Source organism: Polypterus senegalus, chromosome 5, assembly GCF_016835505.1.
Source record: "Polypterus senegalus isolate Bchr_013 chromosome 5, ASM1683550v1, whole genome shotgun sequence".
NCBI lineage: Eukaryota > Metazoa > Chordata > Cladistia > Polypteriformes > Polypteridae > Polypterus > Polypterus senegalus.
In genome coordinates this window covers 190,448,928-190,465,691 of record NC_053158.1, presented here as the reverse complement: position 1 = coordinate 190,465,691, position 16,764 = coordinate 190,448,928, and the positions used below count along the sequence as shown (strand labels likewise).

Sequence of the window (16,764 nt, the reverse complement as noted above, 5' to 3'; positions counted from 1 at the left end):
CTGATATTACAATCACCAAACAACACACACACCTTGGTTTATCTTTCACAGGGAAAATTATCCTGGAAAATTTGAAAGTTAACTAAATTAATCACAAAAAGGTGGACATAGTGAATGGCCTTGTTATAGACACGCCACTTGTCTTGTTCTTCACGTTGCTGGGAATTGCTTCCCACACCACGTGACCATAACAGGACAAAGCTGGTACAGAAAATGGATGGATGGATATTCCGAATGGTGAATAATGCTATGACGGTTGTCAGTTGCGGAATCCCCCAAGGGTCCATTCTGGGTCCCATGTTATTTTCATTGTTAGGGTCTATCTTTAAATAAAATACATCTCTTTCCACTGTTACATTGAAAACAAATATCTATTTACCTCTGAAACATGGTCATCTCCCTTAAATCCTTATTGAATTGTGTGGAAGACATCAAAAATCTTGGATGTCCTTAAATTTTCTTCATCTATATACAGTGGGTACGGAAAGTATTCAGACCCCCTTCAATTTTTCACTCTTTGTTATATTGCAGCCATTTGCTAAAATCATTTAAATTATTTTTCCCTCATTAATGTACACACAGCACCCCATATTGACAGACAAAAAAGAATTTTCGAAATTGTTGCAGATTTATTAAAAAAGAAAAACTGAAATATCACATGGTCCTAAGTATTCAGACCCTTTGCTCAGTATTTAGTAGAAGCACCCTTTTGAGCTAATACAGCCATGAGTCTTCTTGGGAAAGATGCAACAAGTTTTTCACACCTGGATTTGGGGATTCTCTGCCATTCCTCCTTGCAGATCCTCTCCAGTTCTGTCAGGTTGGATGGTAAACGTTGGTGGACAGCCATTTTTAGGTCTCTCCAGAGATGCTCAATTGGGTTTAAGTCAGGGCTCTGGCTGGGCCATTCAAGAACAGTCACAGAGTTGTTGTAAAGCCACTCCATTATTTTAGCTGTGTGCTTAGGGTCATTGTCTTGTTGGAAGGTAAACCTTTGGCCCAGTCTGAGGTCCTTAGCACTCTGGAGAAGGTTTTTGTCCAGGATATCCCTGTACTTGGCCGCATTCATCTTTCCCTCGATTGCAACCAGTCGTCCTGTCCCTGCAGCTTAAAAACACCCCCACAGCATGATGCTGCCACCGCCATGACTCACTGTGGGGACTGTATTGGACAAGTGATGAGCAGTGCCTGGTTGTCTCCACACACTGAGGAGAGGCAAGACACATGACAGCCCACATGGAGTTTGCTAAAAGACACCTGAAGGACTCTGAGATGGTGAGAAATAAGATTCTCTGGTCTGATGAGACCAAGATAGAACTTTTTGGCCTTAATTCTAAGCGGTATGTGTGGAGACAACCAGGCACTGCTCATCACTTGTCCAATACAGTCCCCACAGTGAAGCATGGCGGTGGCAGCATCATGCTGTTGGGGTGTTTTTCAACTGCAGGTACAGGACGACTGGTTACAATCGAGGGAAAGATGAATGCGGCCAAGTACAGGGATATCCTGGACAAAAACCTTCTCCAGAGTGCCAAGGACCTCAGACTGGGCCGAAGGTTTACCTTCCAACAAGACAAGGACCCTAAGCACACAGCTAAAATAATGAAGGAGTGGCTTCACAACAACTCTGTGACTGTTCTTGAATGGCCCAGCCAGAACCTTGACTTAAACCCAATTGAGCATCTCTGGAGAGACCTAAAAATGGCTGTCCACCAACGTTTACCATCCAACCTGACAGAACTGGAGAGGATCTGCAAGGAGGAATGGCAGAGGATCCCCAAATCCAGGTGTGAAAAACTTGTTGCATCTTTCCCAAGAAGACTCATGGCTGTATTTGCTCAAAAGGGTGCTTCTACTAAATACTGAGCAAAGGGTCTGAATAATTAGGACCATGTGATATTTCAGTTTTTCTTTAATAAATCTGCAACAATTTCAAAAATTCTTTTTTTTTTGTCTGTCAATATGGGGTGCTGTGTGTACATTAATGAGGAAAAAAATGAAATGATATTATCAAAATGGCTGCAATATAACAAAGAGTGAAAAATTGAAGGGGGTCTGAGTACTTTCCATTCCCACTATATATAAAATTCTTTTTGCGTTTGAAACGGAAATTACATATGACCGCGCAAAACGGAAATTACATATGACCACAGAACACAATACAGGAACTAATCACTTCGTTTGTGGACGCCATTTTTAGATCATCTTGATGAATTGTTATTATTTGTGTGAGAGTTAGTTTGCTAATATTGAAAAGAAGTAAAACACAAACATGCCATCTATCCCATAGAAGTGCGCCCTGCGTTGCCCTCTCCCAGCCCTCCTCTCTCTGCACTCCAGCGCTGAGCCATTCGCCGCCAGGCACGTTCTGACAGAGAAGTTTTATTTATTCGTCCACGTGACTGTCGTGGAAACTGCAACATTATAACTTTTTTTTAAATTGGCAGTAATTGATAATAGAAGAGATGAGGAAAACAGCTTTGCATCTTTCTTCTTTTTAAATGCAGCAAGCTGTAAACAATGCGAAGACGACACCGCCTTCAACGGCGAGGGGCCGTGAGAACAAAATAGACGCTCGGAGGTGCGGAATGTCGGGCTGCTCTGCCGGGTCGAGAGTTTCGCAGTTTCGGGCGGCATCTTCTCTTCTTGCACAGTTTGTGACACTTCGAGTGAACTCTCCTGGGAGAGTGGAAACTATTGTAAATGAGTGCGCCATCGAAGCAAAACTCTCTTTGTAAATTGCGCTTCACGACTACTTACTGTCCCTTAAGGTGAGTTCAGGTCACTAAAACCCCGCAACATTCAAGGTTCCTTTTGTGATAAATTCTTTTTAAGAAGATGGAGGGTTTACATCTAAGAAGATGTACTGACCTCTTCATGTTAACTTTTGGACTTGGGAATTATTTGGACCTTCTGCCCGTTAAGCACTGAAGGGCAGCGTCCAAATTTCTCAGAATAATTTTTCTCTTAAATCACAGGCATGTAGTACAAGGTTGTTAGGCAGAAATTTGCAGGGTCGCATAGAAAATGTAATTTCTATACCACAACAATCATGTAGCACCTTTCATAAGGGATCTGCTACCAAGAGATAATCCAAATACATTTAAGCTGCTGTTAATGCTACTTACCTGTTGTGCTATAGCGCCTTTAAAATGTACTTTACCCGAAAGCACTCCAGTACTGCTCAATGTATCTTTACTTCTTACATGTTAATGTTTTACTGTTTAATAATTTATATACTACATTTTATTTCTTTCCCTTGCACTCAGTGAGCGAACCCACTGGGTAATCAGCTAGTTTTAATATAAAGAAAACAGAGATTGTGATGTTTGAGCTCTCTGACCTCCACAGTGCCTACAATTGTAATCTTGGTCTACTAACACCATACATTAAACCCTGTGCTAGGAACTTGGGTGTGATATTTGATAGCAACCTCAAGTTGGATAAGCATACAAAATTCTGTAGTTAAAGCCGGTTTCCCACTATGAGTGTTAGCTAAGATCAAGCTCTTTATGTCTATTGCCGATTTTGAGAAGGTGACTCACACTTTAATTTGTTTGTGATTGGGTACTGCAACTCATTATATAATGGAGTTATCCAGTAATCCCTTTCTTGGCTACAACTGGTCCAAAAATTGTGCTGCTAGACATTTGACAGGCACACATAGGTGTGACCATGATCCTCCTGTTTTAGCCTCCGTTTATGGTTGATTTTAAAAGTCCTATAGTTTGCTTTTAAGTGTCAAAATAGCTTAGCACCTTCTCATCTCTCCAACCCTTTACATCTTTACTTGCCAACTTAAGTCATCTGATCAGATGCTCTTATTAGTGCAGAGGGCTCACCTAACACTTAAAAAGGAGCATGGTTTAGCAACAGCTGCTCCATGATTTGGAACAATCTATGTCAGGTCTGCTATAACAGAAAATACATCTTTTCTCTTTGGTTTTTAATTACAATTGGTTCCTTTTTATATTTTTACTCTGCTATTTTTAATTCTGTCATTTATTCTGTTGTGCAGCACTTTGGTCAACATTGTTTGTTCTAAATGTGTATCATAAATAAACTCAACTGAAATAAAAGCCAGAATCACTATGTTTGCTTTCAACAACATTTTTCTATATTCATGGTTAGGAAACATCTGTCCATTTGTAAACCCACTTATCCTGCCCAAGGTCACAGGCAAGCTGGAGCCCATCCCAGCAAGTACAGAGTGCAAAGCAGGAACAGCCCCTACTAAGAGACCAGTCCACCAGAGGGTGAACACAATCCCACCCAAACACGGCAGGGCCAATTTAGCATTGTCGATTCACCTAATCTGCATGTGTGGGAGGAACCCTGAGTACAGAGTTTTTAAAATCATAATTACAGATGCAATTTCTTTGTGAAACCGGGCATGGGATATAGTAGCACCCCTTTATCTATGCTCATGTACAAACATTACACATGCCTTTTACAAAAACAACCCACTTCCTTTTATCAGTAATCTTTATATATGTGTACAGATAAGCACACACATCCCACACCAAGGCACAGAAAACTAGACATGCACTTTAATTTTTTGTACACCAATTATATATTAAATGATTTGTATTGGTAACAGTGATATATTAATTCACTAATTGTCAAGTCTTATGTTTTTCTGACCCACTTCCAACAGATGCCAGTTCTTGAAAGGGTGTTAAACCACTGTGCAGTTGTGCTTTAAAGTTTGTGAACCCTTTAGAATTGTCTATATTTCTGCATAAATATGACGTAAAACATCATCAGATTTTCACTCAAGTCCTAAAAGTAGATAAAGAGAAACCAGTTAAACAAATGAGACACAAATAATATACTTGGTCATTTATTTATTGAGGAAAATGATAGAATATTACATATTTGTGAGTGGCAAAAGTATGTGAACCTCACGGATTAGCAGTTAGTTTGAAGGTGAAATTAGAGTCACGTGTTTTCAATCAATGGGATGACAATCAGGTGTGAGTGGGCACCCTGTGCTATTTATTTAACAGGGATCTATCAAAGTCTGCTTTTCACAACACGTTTGTGGAAGAGTATCATGGCACGAACAAAGGAGATTTCCGAGGACCTCAGAAAAAGAGTTGTTGATGCTAATCACGCTGCTCTCCCAAAAAAACATTGCTGCTCATCTACAGTTTGCTAAAGATCACGTGGACAAACCAGAAGGCTAATGGAAGAATGTTTTGTGGACGGATGAGACCAAAATAGAACTTTTTGGCTTAAATGAAAAGTGTTGTTTCGAGAAAGGAAAACACTACACTGCATTCCAGCATAAGAACCTTATGCCATCTGTGAAACACGGTGGTGGTAGTATCATGGTTTGGGCCGGTTTTGCTTCATCTGGGCCAGGACGGCTTGCCTTCATTGATGGAACAATGAATTTTGAATTATATCAGAGAATTCTAAAGGAAAATGTCAGGAAATCTGTCCATGAATTGAATCTCAAGAGAAGGTGGGTCATGCAGCAAGACAACGACCCTAACCACACAAGTCGTTCTACCAAAGAATGGTTAAAGAAGGATAAAGTGAATGTTTTGGAATGGCTAAGTCAAAGTCCTGACCTTAATCCAATCGAAATGTTGTGGAAGGACCTGAAGCGAGCAGGTAATGTGAGGAAACCCACCAACATCCCAGAGTTGAAGCTGTTTTTTTACGAAGGAATGGGCTAAATTTCCTCCAAGCCAGTGAGCAGGAATGATCAAAAGTTACTGGAAATGTTTAGTTGCAGTTATTGCTGCAAAGGGGGGGTCACACCAGATACTGAAAGCAAAGGTTCACATACTTTTTGCCTCTCACAAATATGTAATAGTCAATCATTTTCCTTAATAAATAAATGACCAAGTATAATATTTTTGTCTCATTTGTTTAACTGGTTTCTCTATCTACTTTTAGGACTTGAGTGAAAATCTGCTGATGTTTTAGGTCATATTTATGCAGAAATATAGAAAATTCTAAAGGGTTCACAAACTTTCAAGCACAACTGTATACCAAACTGTAAACTTGATTTTGGACTGTGTAAAGGTTAAATGTTAGGTATGATGAAGTACACACAGACCCCTTAACTAAATGTATTATTACAGTGATGAGAGAAAGAATTTATCCCTTTTAAGTAGTCTTTACAACAGCACAGCATAAACAACTCTTAATCACCAGCTGGGGATCAGTAATCCTCGGCTTAGGTCAGTGCCAGTAGTGTAACAAGTTAAGTCTAATGGGGCAAATTCTGTAATTTTTCAAATAAAGCATGGAGTGTTGCAGAGCATTTTAGTAAATCAACTTTTTTTTTTTTAGGATTTTTTTTGATCTAATAATTGGTCTTGGTGGAGGACCTGATATCTCTTAAATATGAAAAAAAATATGCCATAATGCAGAGAATAAAGGGACATTTTTTTCACTATAATACCACTGAGTAATTTACGATAGCTTTCTTTTGACACATTTAATTGAGTAATAGAAAACACAGTATTACAAATAATCATATCTGTTTTTAGGGAAAAAAAAATTAATTTCACACAAAAGTTAAAAATGTCATTGAGTTAACTCTAAAGCTGAAAAACTGATACAGAAAGTTATTGGAGTGTCTAAGGTTGAATAAAATGCTTGTACAATATCCACAGAGCTTCAGCACAAGTTTCAAGAGTTGACATGGCAACTTGAAAATACTGAGAAAACAAACTGTTAATCTGCCGTTATTTAAAAAGCTGTACTACGATTTATGCAGCGGTATTTACTCCATTAGTTCTATAGAGAATTATGGTATATCTTCTGAAGCTGCTCAAATATATGGCATATAAAGTGACTAATAAATGCAGACTGGCACAAATACTGACTAGTATTTAACCAGGTTGAATTAAAGACACTGTTTCAGGAATTGTACCCGTTTTTGTCTATGAACTGTGCATATCATCATTATGCACAAATTTATCTATGCAAACTTGCCAATTTTACCATCAACAATGGGGATCTTTGGTAAAAGGCATTTTTTCCTTCACCTTCAGGTATGTTCTTAACTGGATTTCTGTTCAACCTTTAAACAGGTGTACACTAGAACAATGAGATTTTTGTTTAGTTTGCTCCACATTTTCTCCTGAAATACAAGTCTCCCAAGCCCCAGCTCTCTGGCAGAAAACACAAGTCTGTAGCAAATGCCTGCCATCAGTGTGTCTTTAGCCTTCACATGCCTGTTGGGCACCAGTGCACTACTGGCTCCGAGTACTGTGATAAAGAAGTTACCCTCACAAGGATATGCAATTTGGATTTAAGTCAGAACAGCCAATTGTGGTTCCAGCAAATCAGAAAAGCCTCTTACCCTTGCTGTAGTATTTTTCCCCCCCAGTAAGGTTTTGACACAATACCAGGAAATACAGATTTGTGATTTACAAATCAACGAGGTAATTGTCACATATAGCACCTTCATCCTCAAACATAAATTGCCCAGTTCCTTTAAAACTGCCATAAACTTCTTGCTGACCCATCTTGATCTGGACACTCAATTTGAGAGAATGCCTTTTCAGTAATTTTATATTGTCTCCATTTTATTATAATAGGACAATTTGTTTTGGTAGATTTTCATTAATTGTCTGAATTTGTGCAATTATTTGCAAGATCTAGACCAGCGTTTCCCAAACTCGGTCCTGGGGACCCCTGTGGCTGCAGGTTTTTGTTCCAACCAGCTTCTGGTTTTAATTGGACTCCTGGGATAATTAAGTGATGTGTTATGGGAACAATATAGAAATTAGAAAACTAAGTTTGGTGTGTGTGTGTGTGTATGTGTATATATATATATATATATATATATATATATATATATATATATATATATATATATACACACACACATACATATACACCCACACCCAGGGTACGTAAAGTATTCAGACCCCCTTCAATTTTTCACTCTTTGTTATATTGCAGCCATTTGCTAAAATCATTTAAATTATTTTTTCCCTCATTAATGTACACATAGCACCCCATATTGACAGACAAAAAAAAGAATTTTTGAAATTTTTGCAGATTTATTAAAAAAGAAAAACTGAAATATCACATGGTCCTAAGTATTCAGACCCTTTGCTCAGTATTTAGTAGAAGCACCCTTTTGAGCCAATACAGCCATGAGTCTTCTTGGGCAAGATGCAACAAGTTTTTCACACCTGGATTTGGGGATCCTCTGCCATTCCTCCTTGCAGATCCTCTCCAGTTCTGTCAGGTTGCATGGGTGTCACCGCCATGCTTCACTGTGGAGACTGTATGTAATTTTATGGTTTGTTCGTGTTTTTTATTTGCCCATGTTAGGATGTTCTAATTTCATAGATATTTTTCCTTTACAAGGATATCATTCAAAGGATTTTTAGCAAGAAGCAGAGGAGTACTTCTCAGTCCTTCACTTTTTGTCTTGAGAGTTTCCTTGCAAATATTTTACTAAGCCAGATCTTTCACAACTAAAACACATTTCAAATTACATGACTTTTCCAATGACTTTCAGTCGTAGCCTTCATTTACCTAATCTTTAGCCAGTCGGAGGGAGTCGGCAGTGCAGTCCCATGAAACCAATCTAATTTGACATACCCAACAACGGACATCAACTAGTCTGTGACTGGCTAGGATAAAATCAAAATAGTTTGATTTCTTGGTAGTTGGGGAGGCAGGTTGTGTATGCAGGTCCGCCGACAACCAAATGAACCAATGAATACATTCTGGAAGTACAATGCATAGAATGTAGCAACGAGGAATAGAACACACATGTTGGTTGTAAAAGTCACAAATAAAAGTCTGATGTCTTGTATTTTGCACACCATAACAGTATGGAAAAAAGAATTAAAGGGCAAAGATTGCTGCCAAACTCACTGATGCTTTTAACCTTTCTTAAAGCACCGCCATCTGAAAAAGGGGCGAACATGACTGCACTGAAAGATCGGCACTCAGTTAGTAAATGAGATCAGTATATCTGATATGCCCAACATGAAAAAGTTGCATAATGTGACATTGGCTTAAGAATAAAAAAAAAAAGATGCTTGAGCAATAAGTGTTTCAGTAACAATTAATGATTTCTCATTAAAAACTGTATTGGAACAGAAACCAGCAGCCACTATGGCCCTCCAGGACAGACTTTGCATATTCCTGCTCTACATGAAGATTTTGCATATTCCGTTTCAGCATGAGTTAAACAAAGAAAAGCTGCAATACATGTAAAGGCCTAAAGCTTGTTTATGTACAAAATACAAAAACTACCAAGAGCATTCATAAAACCATATTAGGACTATTGATCTTCTTATAGTACGCAGGTACATTTCTCATCATCATCAGGAAAGCAAGCAATATTTTATCAGCTCAACATGCTGCACTACAATAGCCTGCACATTCAGCTGGTCACATGTGCGGTACTTTTAAATGCAAGGAATTGCTGCTGCAGCTTTTTAAGCCTGCATTAATCATATTTTGGAAATGCTGACTTGGATAGATATGTACAATAATAAGGCATTACAGGGATAATTGTTAAAACAAGGCAAAACTTTTATTTTGCCTGCAGGTTGCAAGGCACGTGCCTTGGCTTTCATATTTCTTTCTGAAATAAAAAAAATATCTGTTTTAGCCAACTTATCAGTGAAGGTCACTGATAATGTAAAATAGACAAATTTGATCTCGTCTCCTTTCAGCTAAACATGCAATTTCATTTTTATTGTAAGTAATATACTTTCACCTGCAAAAAATCTTACATTATATTAATGTAAAGCAACTGCCAATATCTAAATTGAATGAACACTCAAACATAGCATTTAAAATAAGTAAAGTAAGCTGCACAAAGTGATTCCAGAAGATAAAATATGGTTTAAAACATAGAAAACTGGTATTTATTACAAACATGCTAAATCTGAATTCATTCTTGGGACATGGGGTTAGTGGTATTTGGGGTGAGACCGGAATGCAAATAGGATCTATGCTTTTGATTTAACAAAAAAAAGGCAGGAAATGCAATTTTTTTTCAGTATATAAGAACTTAATAAAAGTAATGTTGCTATATTTAAAAAAAAAAAAAAAAAACTGCTTACCCAGCAACATCTGCCAACAGCATATTCAAATATAGGTTCAGGTATAGTCTGGGGTACCAGGTAATTCCAATGTATGCCTGAATATCCATTTTTAAGTGGCCTGAAATTAAAAAGAAAGTTGTCAAAATAAGGAAGAAGTAAAAGAACATAATGTCAAGATTAGGTTTAAAAGTCAATTAACAAATGTAATCTTGTAACCATTTTAACCAAACAGGCAATTTCAAAAACATACTCCATACTGCCAGACGGCAACATTCCTGACATAAACCCCTCTAACTCAAGCTGGCATAGCTGAGTATATACATAGTCAGTACTGTACCTGAAGCAGCCATATCTAGCTGTGTAGCATTCTTATTAGATCGCACCGACCCTGAATATCCTTAGTGGCTACAAACTCCTGCTGTCTGTCCACGGGTTGCAAATCCATCAGCAACTGGGAGTTTACCTGCCTGCCAGTCATCTAGCTGAGATGTGCACTTGCCCATGCGGCAAAGAAGAAATTTGTCAGCCGACTCCCCTTTGCGGAAAAGCAAGCAGCTGGCATTCATGCAGCTGCGAAGCAGAAGCAAAGAGGAGCCGATAGCACAGTCGATCTTGCCTGACCACAGCACTAACTGTCAAAACTTCAAAACGCAAGCAGAACCATTGCTGCTGTGAATACACTGATGCAGTAAGCCTTCCTTAGAGATTAAAAGTCTTTTCTCATTTACAAATTAGAACATGTACATGCTCCAACAGTACAGAAAAGGCACCTTTCTGGTTTTGCATTCTGACTTAACACTCTGATAGAGGCAGACTTAAAATCATTTACCGATTACAGTCCACTTTCCCATTTATCCCTTTTCAAAATTATGCAATGTGTAGAAAGTAAGACTACTGAAAATAACACACTTAAAACATAACATGATTTTTTTAATATATAAAGCATAATTATATACTGAACTGCATTATATGGCACTCTGTAAACAACTGTATAGCTCATTCTTGTATTTTTTTTTTTTTTAAATACCTGGTTCACAAGCAGGCAAAGTGATATTCACAGAACACACAGATACTGTATATTGGTAAAGATGGAAGCTATTGATCTGCAAAGGAGGGAGTCTGCACTGTTGCTCTGAAGTGAAGATCCTGTGTGGCTGCTTTCTTTCATGAAATGATTAAATAGGTTAATGCAGAAAGAAGAAACCAGTGGTCAGGACAAAAAAACAAAATGAACACCACAACCCCTGTACCTTTGTTGCACTTAAAATTTGTTTACCAAGATTCTACAATAAAAAAAAATCAATATGAGACAACAATTATTTTTTTGTTATGCTAAATACACGCATTAAAATTGGACCAAATATTTTTTCCTTCAACTTGTGGAGGCCCCCCATTTCAGGCTCTGTCAATGCCACGTGGCTTGTTCTCTTCTGTTTTCACAATTACAGGCAGTTAATATGTAAAAATAGTTATACTGCCTGCACAACTGCTGTTATAGCTGTTGGTGATTTTATTGATCAATTTTATAAACTGGGAAAATTATTGGAATTTCATCTTTCATTCAAAAGAAAAGCATAGGGTTCACTTTTACACAGAAGGTTAGTAATTATAGCTTTCTAACTTCAAATATATAACACAGTTATTAAGATAGTGCATACAGAAACAGAAATTTCTAGAATACTAAAATTATTTACTTAATGAAATTAAGTAATCACTTAAACTTCCCAGCTAAGCAATCATGCAGGAGCAAGTCATGTGAAGTAATAAAAAAATAATACAAGATAAATGGAGACAGCAACGGTTCACATTTTTTAAGGGTTATTGGTAATGTAATAAAGTGAATTTTGAGAACAGAAAAGATGGCAATGGAAAATTTAAAGAAAATTAATGAAAAATGTTATTATGCTTCCAGTCAATACAATAAAACAAGTCTCAAGAAAAAGGTTATTTTGGATACAGAATGAAAATGTTTCAGAAAATGGTAGCAGTTCTTTAAAAACTGAACTATTTATAATTGTTTAGAATATTTTCAATTCCCTTTAAATCATTTTTTTTTATAAATTAATTTAATAGTATATTATTAGAAATGTATGTAATTCCTAAAATTTCTAAGGCAAAGTGGTAGCTCTGAGGCTAGGGATCTGTGCTGGCAATTGGAAGGTTGCTGGTTCGAATCCCACAAATAGCAGAAGTGATTCCACTCCGTTGGGCTCTTGAGCAAGGCCCTTAACCTGCAATTGCTTCATCCTGGGCATGACGTTAATTTGCATCTGTAAGCAAGTCCTCCAATTTACAGGGAAAACTTAGGAGTTGGTTGGCAGGATTGACACTCCAGCCACTTAAAAAAAAAACAAACCAACAAATCAAACTAGTGGGGTGCCGAGTTGTCATCCATTGCAAGGTTGCATTTGGGTCCTAACTGGGATACTGAAATGTTTTGTCATGTGGTGGGTGTGGCAATGTGCTGTATCAGTGCACGTGGGAAACCTCCTCTCTCAAATTGTATTCTTTGTAAACATGGTGGAGGAATGTACATTCATTTTTGACCTCTGATTTCACTTATGTGGTGTTGAAAATTATTCATCCCCCATTTTTTTTTTTACAAAAAAGTAAAACATGGCAACACTGAATTGCATAACTGACATTCCCAAAGGCACTCTGGCTAAAGTAAAAAAAAAACTAAAAAAAAAACCTGCATAATATATGTAAGAGGAAGTGTTTAGCATTATGCTTCATCTTTATAGGCATACTTAAAAGAATAAAATGTTTACATCTTTCTTCATAAAATAAAACTTACTAAAAAAAGTTTCCTTCAAACAAAAAAAAAACAAAAAAAACCCAAATCAAACCAGCAGCCTATTGAGGTAATCATCAATGCTAACTTCAGCACAGCAGTATAGATTAGAGGCATCAAAAGGCAGGGTCAATGTGTGGATTTTATACGTTTTTAGAGGCCACATGCATTTTTTTTGGGGCAATGCTTTTTCCTCCACATCTCAAAGTTGTACACATTAAGGGAACTGGCAATTGCAAATGCCCTCTGCCCAACTGTGTGTGCCCTTTGATGGATTTGTATCCCATCCAGTGTTTTTCTTGCTTTGCACAAAATGCGATCAGGATAGCATCAAAACAGCCTGTGACAATGTTCCGGATTAAGAGGGTTTAGAAATGGAGTAAGGAAAACTATTATTTTGGGACACATTTGTTTTTTCGGTTAGACTTTTAAAATCAAATGTGGAGGGTTCTTTCCATTTTCATGCACTCAAGCCACCACCTTTGTAGTTTTTGGTGTACCAGTGGCAAAACCTTCACAAATTTTATTTCTTTTTCTTATAAATGTAGCGAACTGTGATTCACTGATTCTGAGAAGGACAGGAATGAAGAAGTTCTTCCGGACTAATCTGCCAGTAGCGAGGGGTGATTATACGTATATTTGTATATAAAACATAATCAAGATCACAGGGTAGGGAGAGAAATACATTCAGCAGTCACACCAAAATGCCACCAATGATTATTACAACTATATGTGCTGTTCTGCATCTGCTGTAAACTGAACTATGATGGCGACTTCCAACTATTAAATGCAAACTACCGTAGTATTCTCTGGTTTTTGTCATAATTATATTAACTTGTCAGTGAGGCTAGTTGTTTCAGGGCCTCAGGGCCAAGAGCTTGATCCATTAGTGAAAACCAGTTTTCCTTAATTTATGGGGCAAATAGCCAAAAATGTTTGGTTTGTCAATCTTAAGTGAATCAGGGACATGAACATTTAGATACAGATGCACATAGACACGGAATGGTCACTTCACTACTTAAATCTACCTAAGAGAATGAAGGAAAGCCATTTGCTATAACAGTCTGAATTCATCATTATATGGGATTAGCAAGATGTCAGAAATAATATAAAATGATGCATTCCCCATGTTGTGACATTTGCTATTGTAGTGGTATACAAAACTGTTCATAAAGCATGCATTTTAGGTCCCCCAGCACATATATAGCATATTCAACAGTGAATGAATTCTTAGACAGACAATAACTCTTAAAGAGGGTGGCATTTGGTGCTTTTCATACAGAACTGTATAAATAGGAATCTATAATGGCAAAATATTGCAAAATTAAGTTCCTCAAAAAATCAATTTAGGCAATTCCTATTGAAGCATTCTCTCCTCTGAACAATTGAACAGGCAACATTTTAAAAATAGCATCATGTAAAAATCGTGAGTGGTCTCCCCTAGACTTTTTCATATACTCAGATATGGGGATGGATATTTGAGGAGTAAAACTGCATATTATGTACATTAAAGAACCAACAACAACAAGTCAAATTAAATAATATATTGAACAATTATTATAAAAGTAAAGCTGAATAAATCTGACTCTGCAGCTGCATGAATAAAAATAATTAATTAGTTAACATTAATTAAAAAGCATGTGTTCAGGTAATGTACCGCTTCCGGTTAGTAGAAATAGATTTCTATCAACTTTTGGGCTATGTTTTGTACCTAATACTTGTATGCAAAATTTGGTTGACCTAAGAGAAACCGTTCTCAAGTTATCGTGTTTACATACACATACACACACTTCCAAAAATGGTATTTTCAGACTCTGTGAGGTCTAAAACATTGAGATTCATCAAAATCTCAACATCAAATTTTTGGACGATTACAATACTTTCCTTATACTTTGCATACGAGAAAGTAAAAGTGCAACATGAAGCTAACCTGCAAGTGGCAAAAACATGAACTTGGTCTTCATTTTGCAGTTCGACATAATGTTCAGACTGCAGAGTAGTTTGAAATTGCTAAGAACTTTTACATGAAGTGGGAAGGTGGGCACAACTAAAAACAGGTTGTCTTATAATCATTCACACGTCACCACTTTTTTTTTTTTTTCCCCCCAATAAGCGACACACAGTGGGGGCCCAAGGAGACCAGAGTTAGTGTCCTGTGTGTTCCCTGAATGGAGTTTGTATGTTTTTCCTGTATCCGAGTAGGTCTGGTGCCACTGTCCAAAGACAATGCAGGTTAGCTGAATTGGCACCGGTAAATTGTGCATAGGATGTGTGCGTTTGTTCAGCATTCTCTGTCTCCCTGCCCTGGATTAGCAGAATAGAAGGATGGATGGACATCTCTGCTATAATGACTGGATTACAATAAATACTCTTATGTTTATACAGTGTTAACCATAACTGGGGAAAAAAAGTAAGAAGTAATCTTAGACATTCAATCATTTAGGCTAGGGCACTTCAGACAATGACTTGCACATGCCAACCACAGACTACAAACTTTACACCAAAACCAGTCAGAAATGTTAGTTCTGCTATAATTTACAAAAAATGCTGAAATATTCTTTATGTAGACTGAACTGGTCATTGGGTGAATTTTTACACTTCCACGTGCATTTGTTCTCCTTCACAGAACTATATTTTTCATAGGGTGCATATATCAGTAAAGTATGCTATTTTGTCACCTTGCACATTTATAAAGGGAAACACAGAACATCCAGTTTGTTAAACTATGTCTTTTACAAATGGAACAGATGCTATCATGGATTAAATGCATCACACGGATGTACAGCTTCAAAGTACCCGTATGCAAAATGTACAGTATAGTGTCTAGGAGTACACTGTAGTAATACAAATACGATAGGCAATAGCTAAAGCAACTTGCTTTCAACACACCATAAGAATCAGTTTTGGTGTCTTTTACTGTGCACTCTTGACAATTAGGTTCAAATTTAAACTTCCCTCCCCACCAACACCATTTTCTTTGCTGCAATATTAAGCAAACCAAATAAAACCCATCTTCTTTAGACAGTTCTGATATCTTCAAATGTAAATCCATCCATAAAGACATAAAACATTTTTAAAATAAAGCACAGAGAAAAAAATTACCTACTCCTTCCAGCACTTTTCTCTTTAGTATACCTATCATCACCAATACACATGATGGATATCTGTGTACAAAGACTGTGTATGTGTGTTTTTGAATTTTAAAGCACATTCAGATTATAGAATTTTTAGCCAGCATCTTAAAGCCTGGCTTGACAGCATCAGGCAATTTTCTACCTCAAACCTGACTACAGCCAGTGCCAAAGTGATAACAGCTAGTTTAGCTATGTTTAGAAACTATTGATACCACATGAATTCAATTAATGAATACAGAAGGGCAAAGTCTATCACAGCAGCACTGGGAAGCAACCATTGCGGGTTCTGAAGTGCTGAGAATCTTTTCATCTAGTGGTGTTTTTATGATGTCTGGAAGTAGCAAACAGGGCTGTGGAGTCAGAGACAATTTTGGGTACCTGGAGTTGGGGTTGGAGTCGGCAAAAATGTACAGACTCAGGTAATACTTGTGAGTCCTAATAAATTTAAATTGTAATGAAAAAAAAATACAGCAAGTTCAAATGTCCGATTTCACAAACAATAGTCATAATTAAGTACTGTAGATCCCGGAATATAAGCCGACTCGGTATATTAGCCGATCCCCTTCTCTACCTACTAAATTACATGTATTTGCCGATGACCGGTATTTAAGCCGACCCCCTTCTCCAAGCAAAATTTTCTAAATTTCCTTAAAAGTGTCTCTTCAGGTATATTTATCATGTTTATCGGCGAGAATTTGAGACTGCCGGCATTTTTGATGGAAACCAGGAAGTGATTGCAGAGAAGTTTGGTAAAATGAAACCTTTGTGTTGAAACTATATACGCAAATAC

At 37.3% G+C, this 16,764-nt stretch overlaps 1 protein-coding gene across 1 annotated transcript in view; it reads right to left on the bottom strand.

Moving 5' to 3' along the window:
• Nucleotides 1-16,764, bottom strand: part of epc1a (enhancer of polycomb homolog 1 (Drosophila) a) — a 119,451-nt gene that overhangs the window by 86,095 nt on the left and 16,592 nt on the right. Inside the window, exon 2 of the mRNA XM_039753831.1 lies at nucleotides 10,065-10,164. The gene's annotated coding sequence lies outside the window, so the exon portion shown is untranslated. The remainder of the gene's footprint in view (nucleotides 1-10,064; nucleotides 10,165-16,764) is intronic.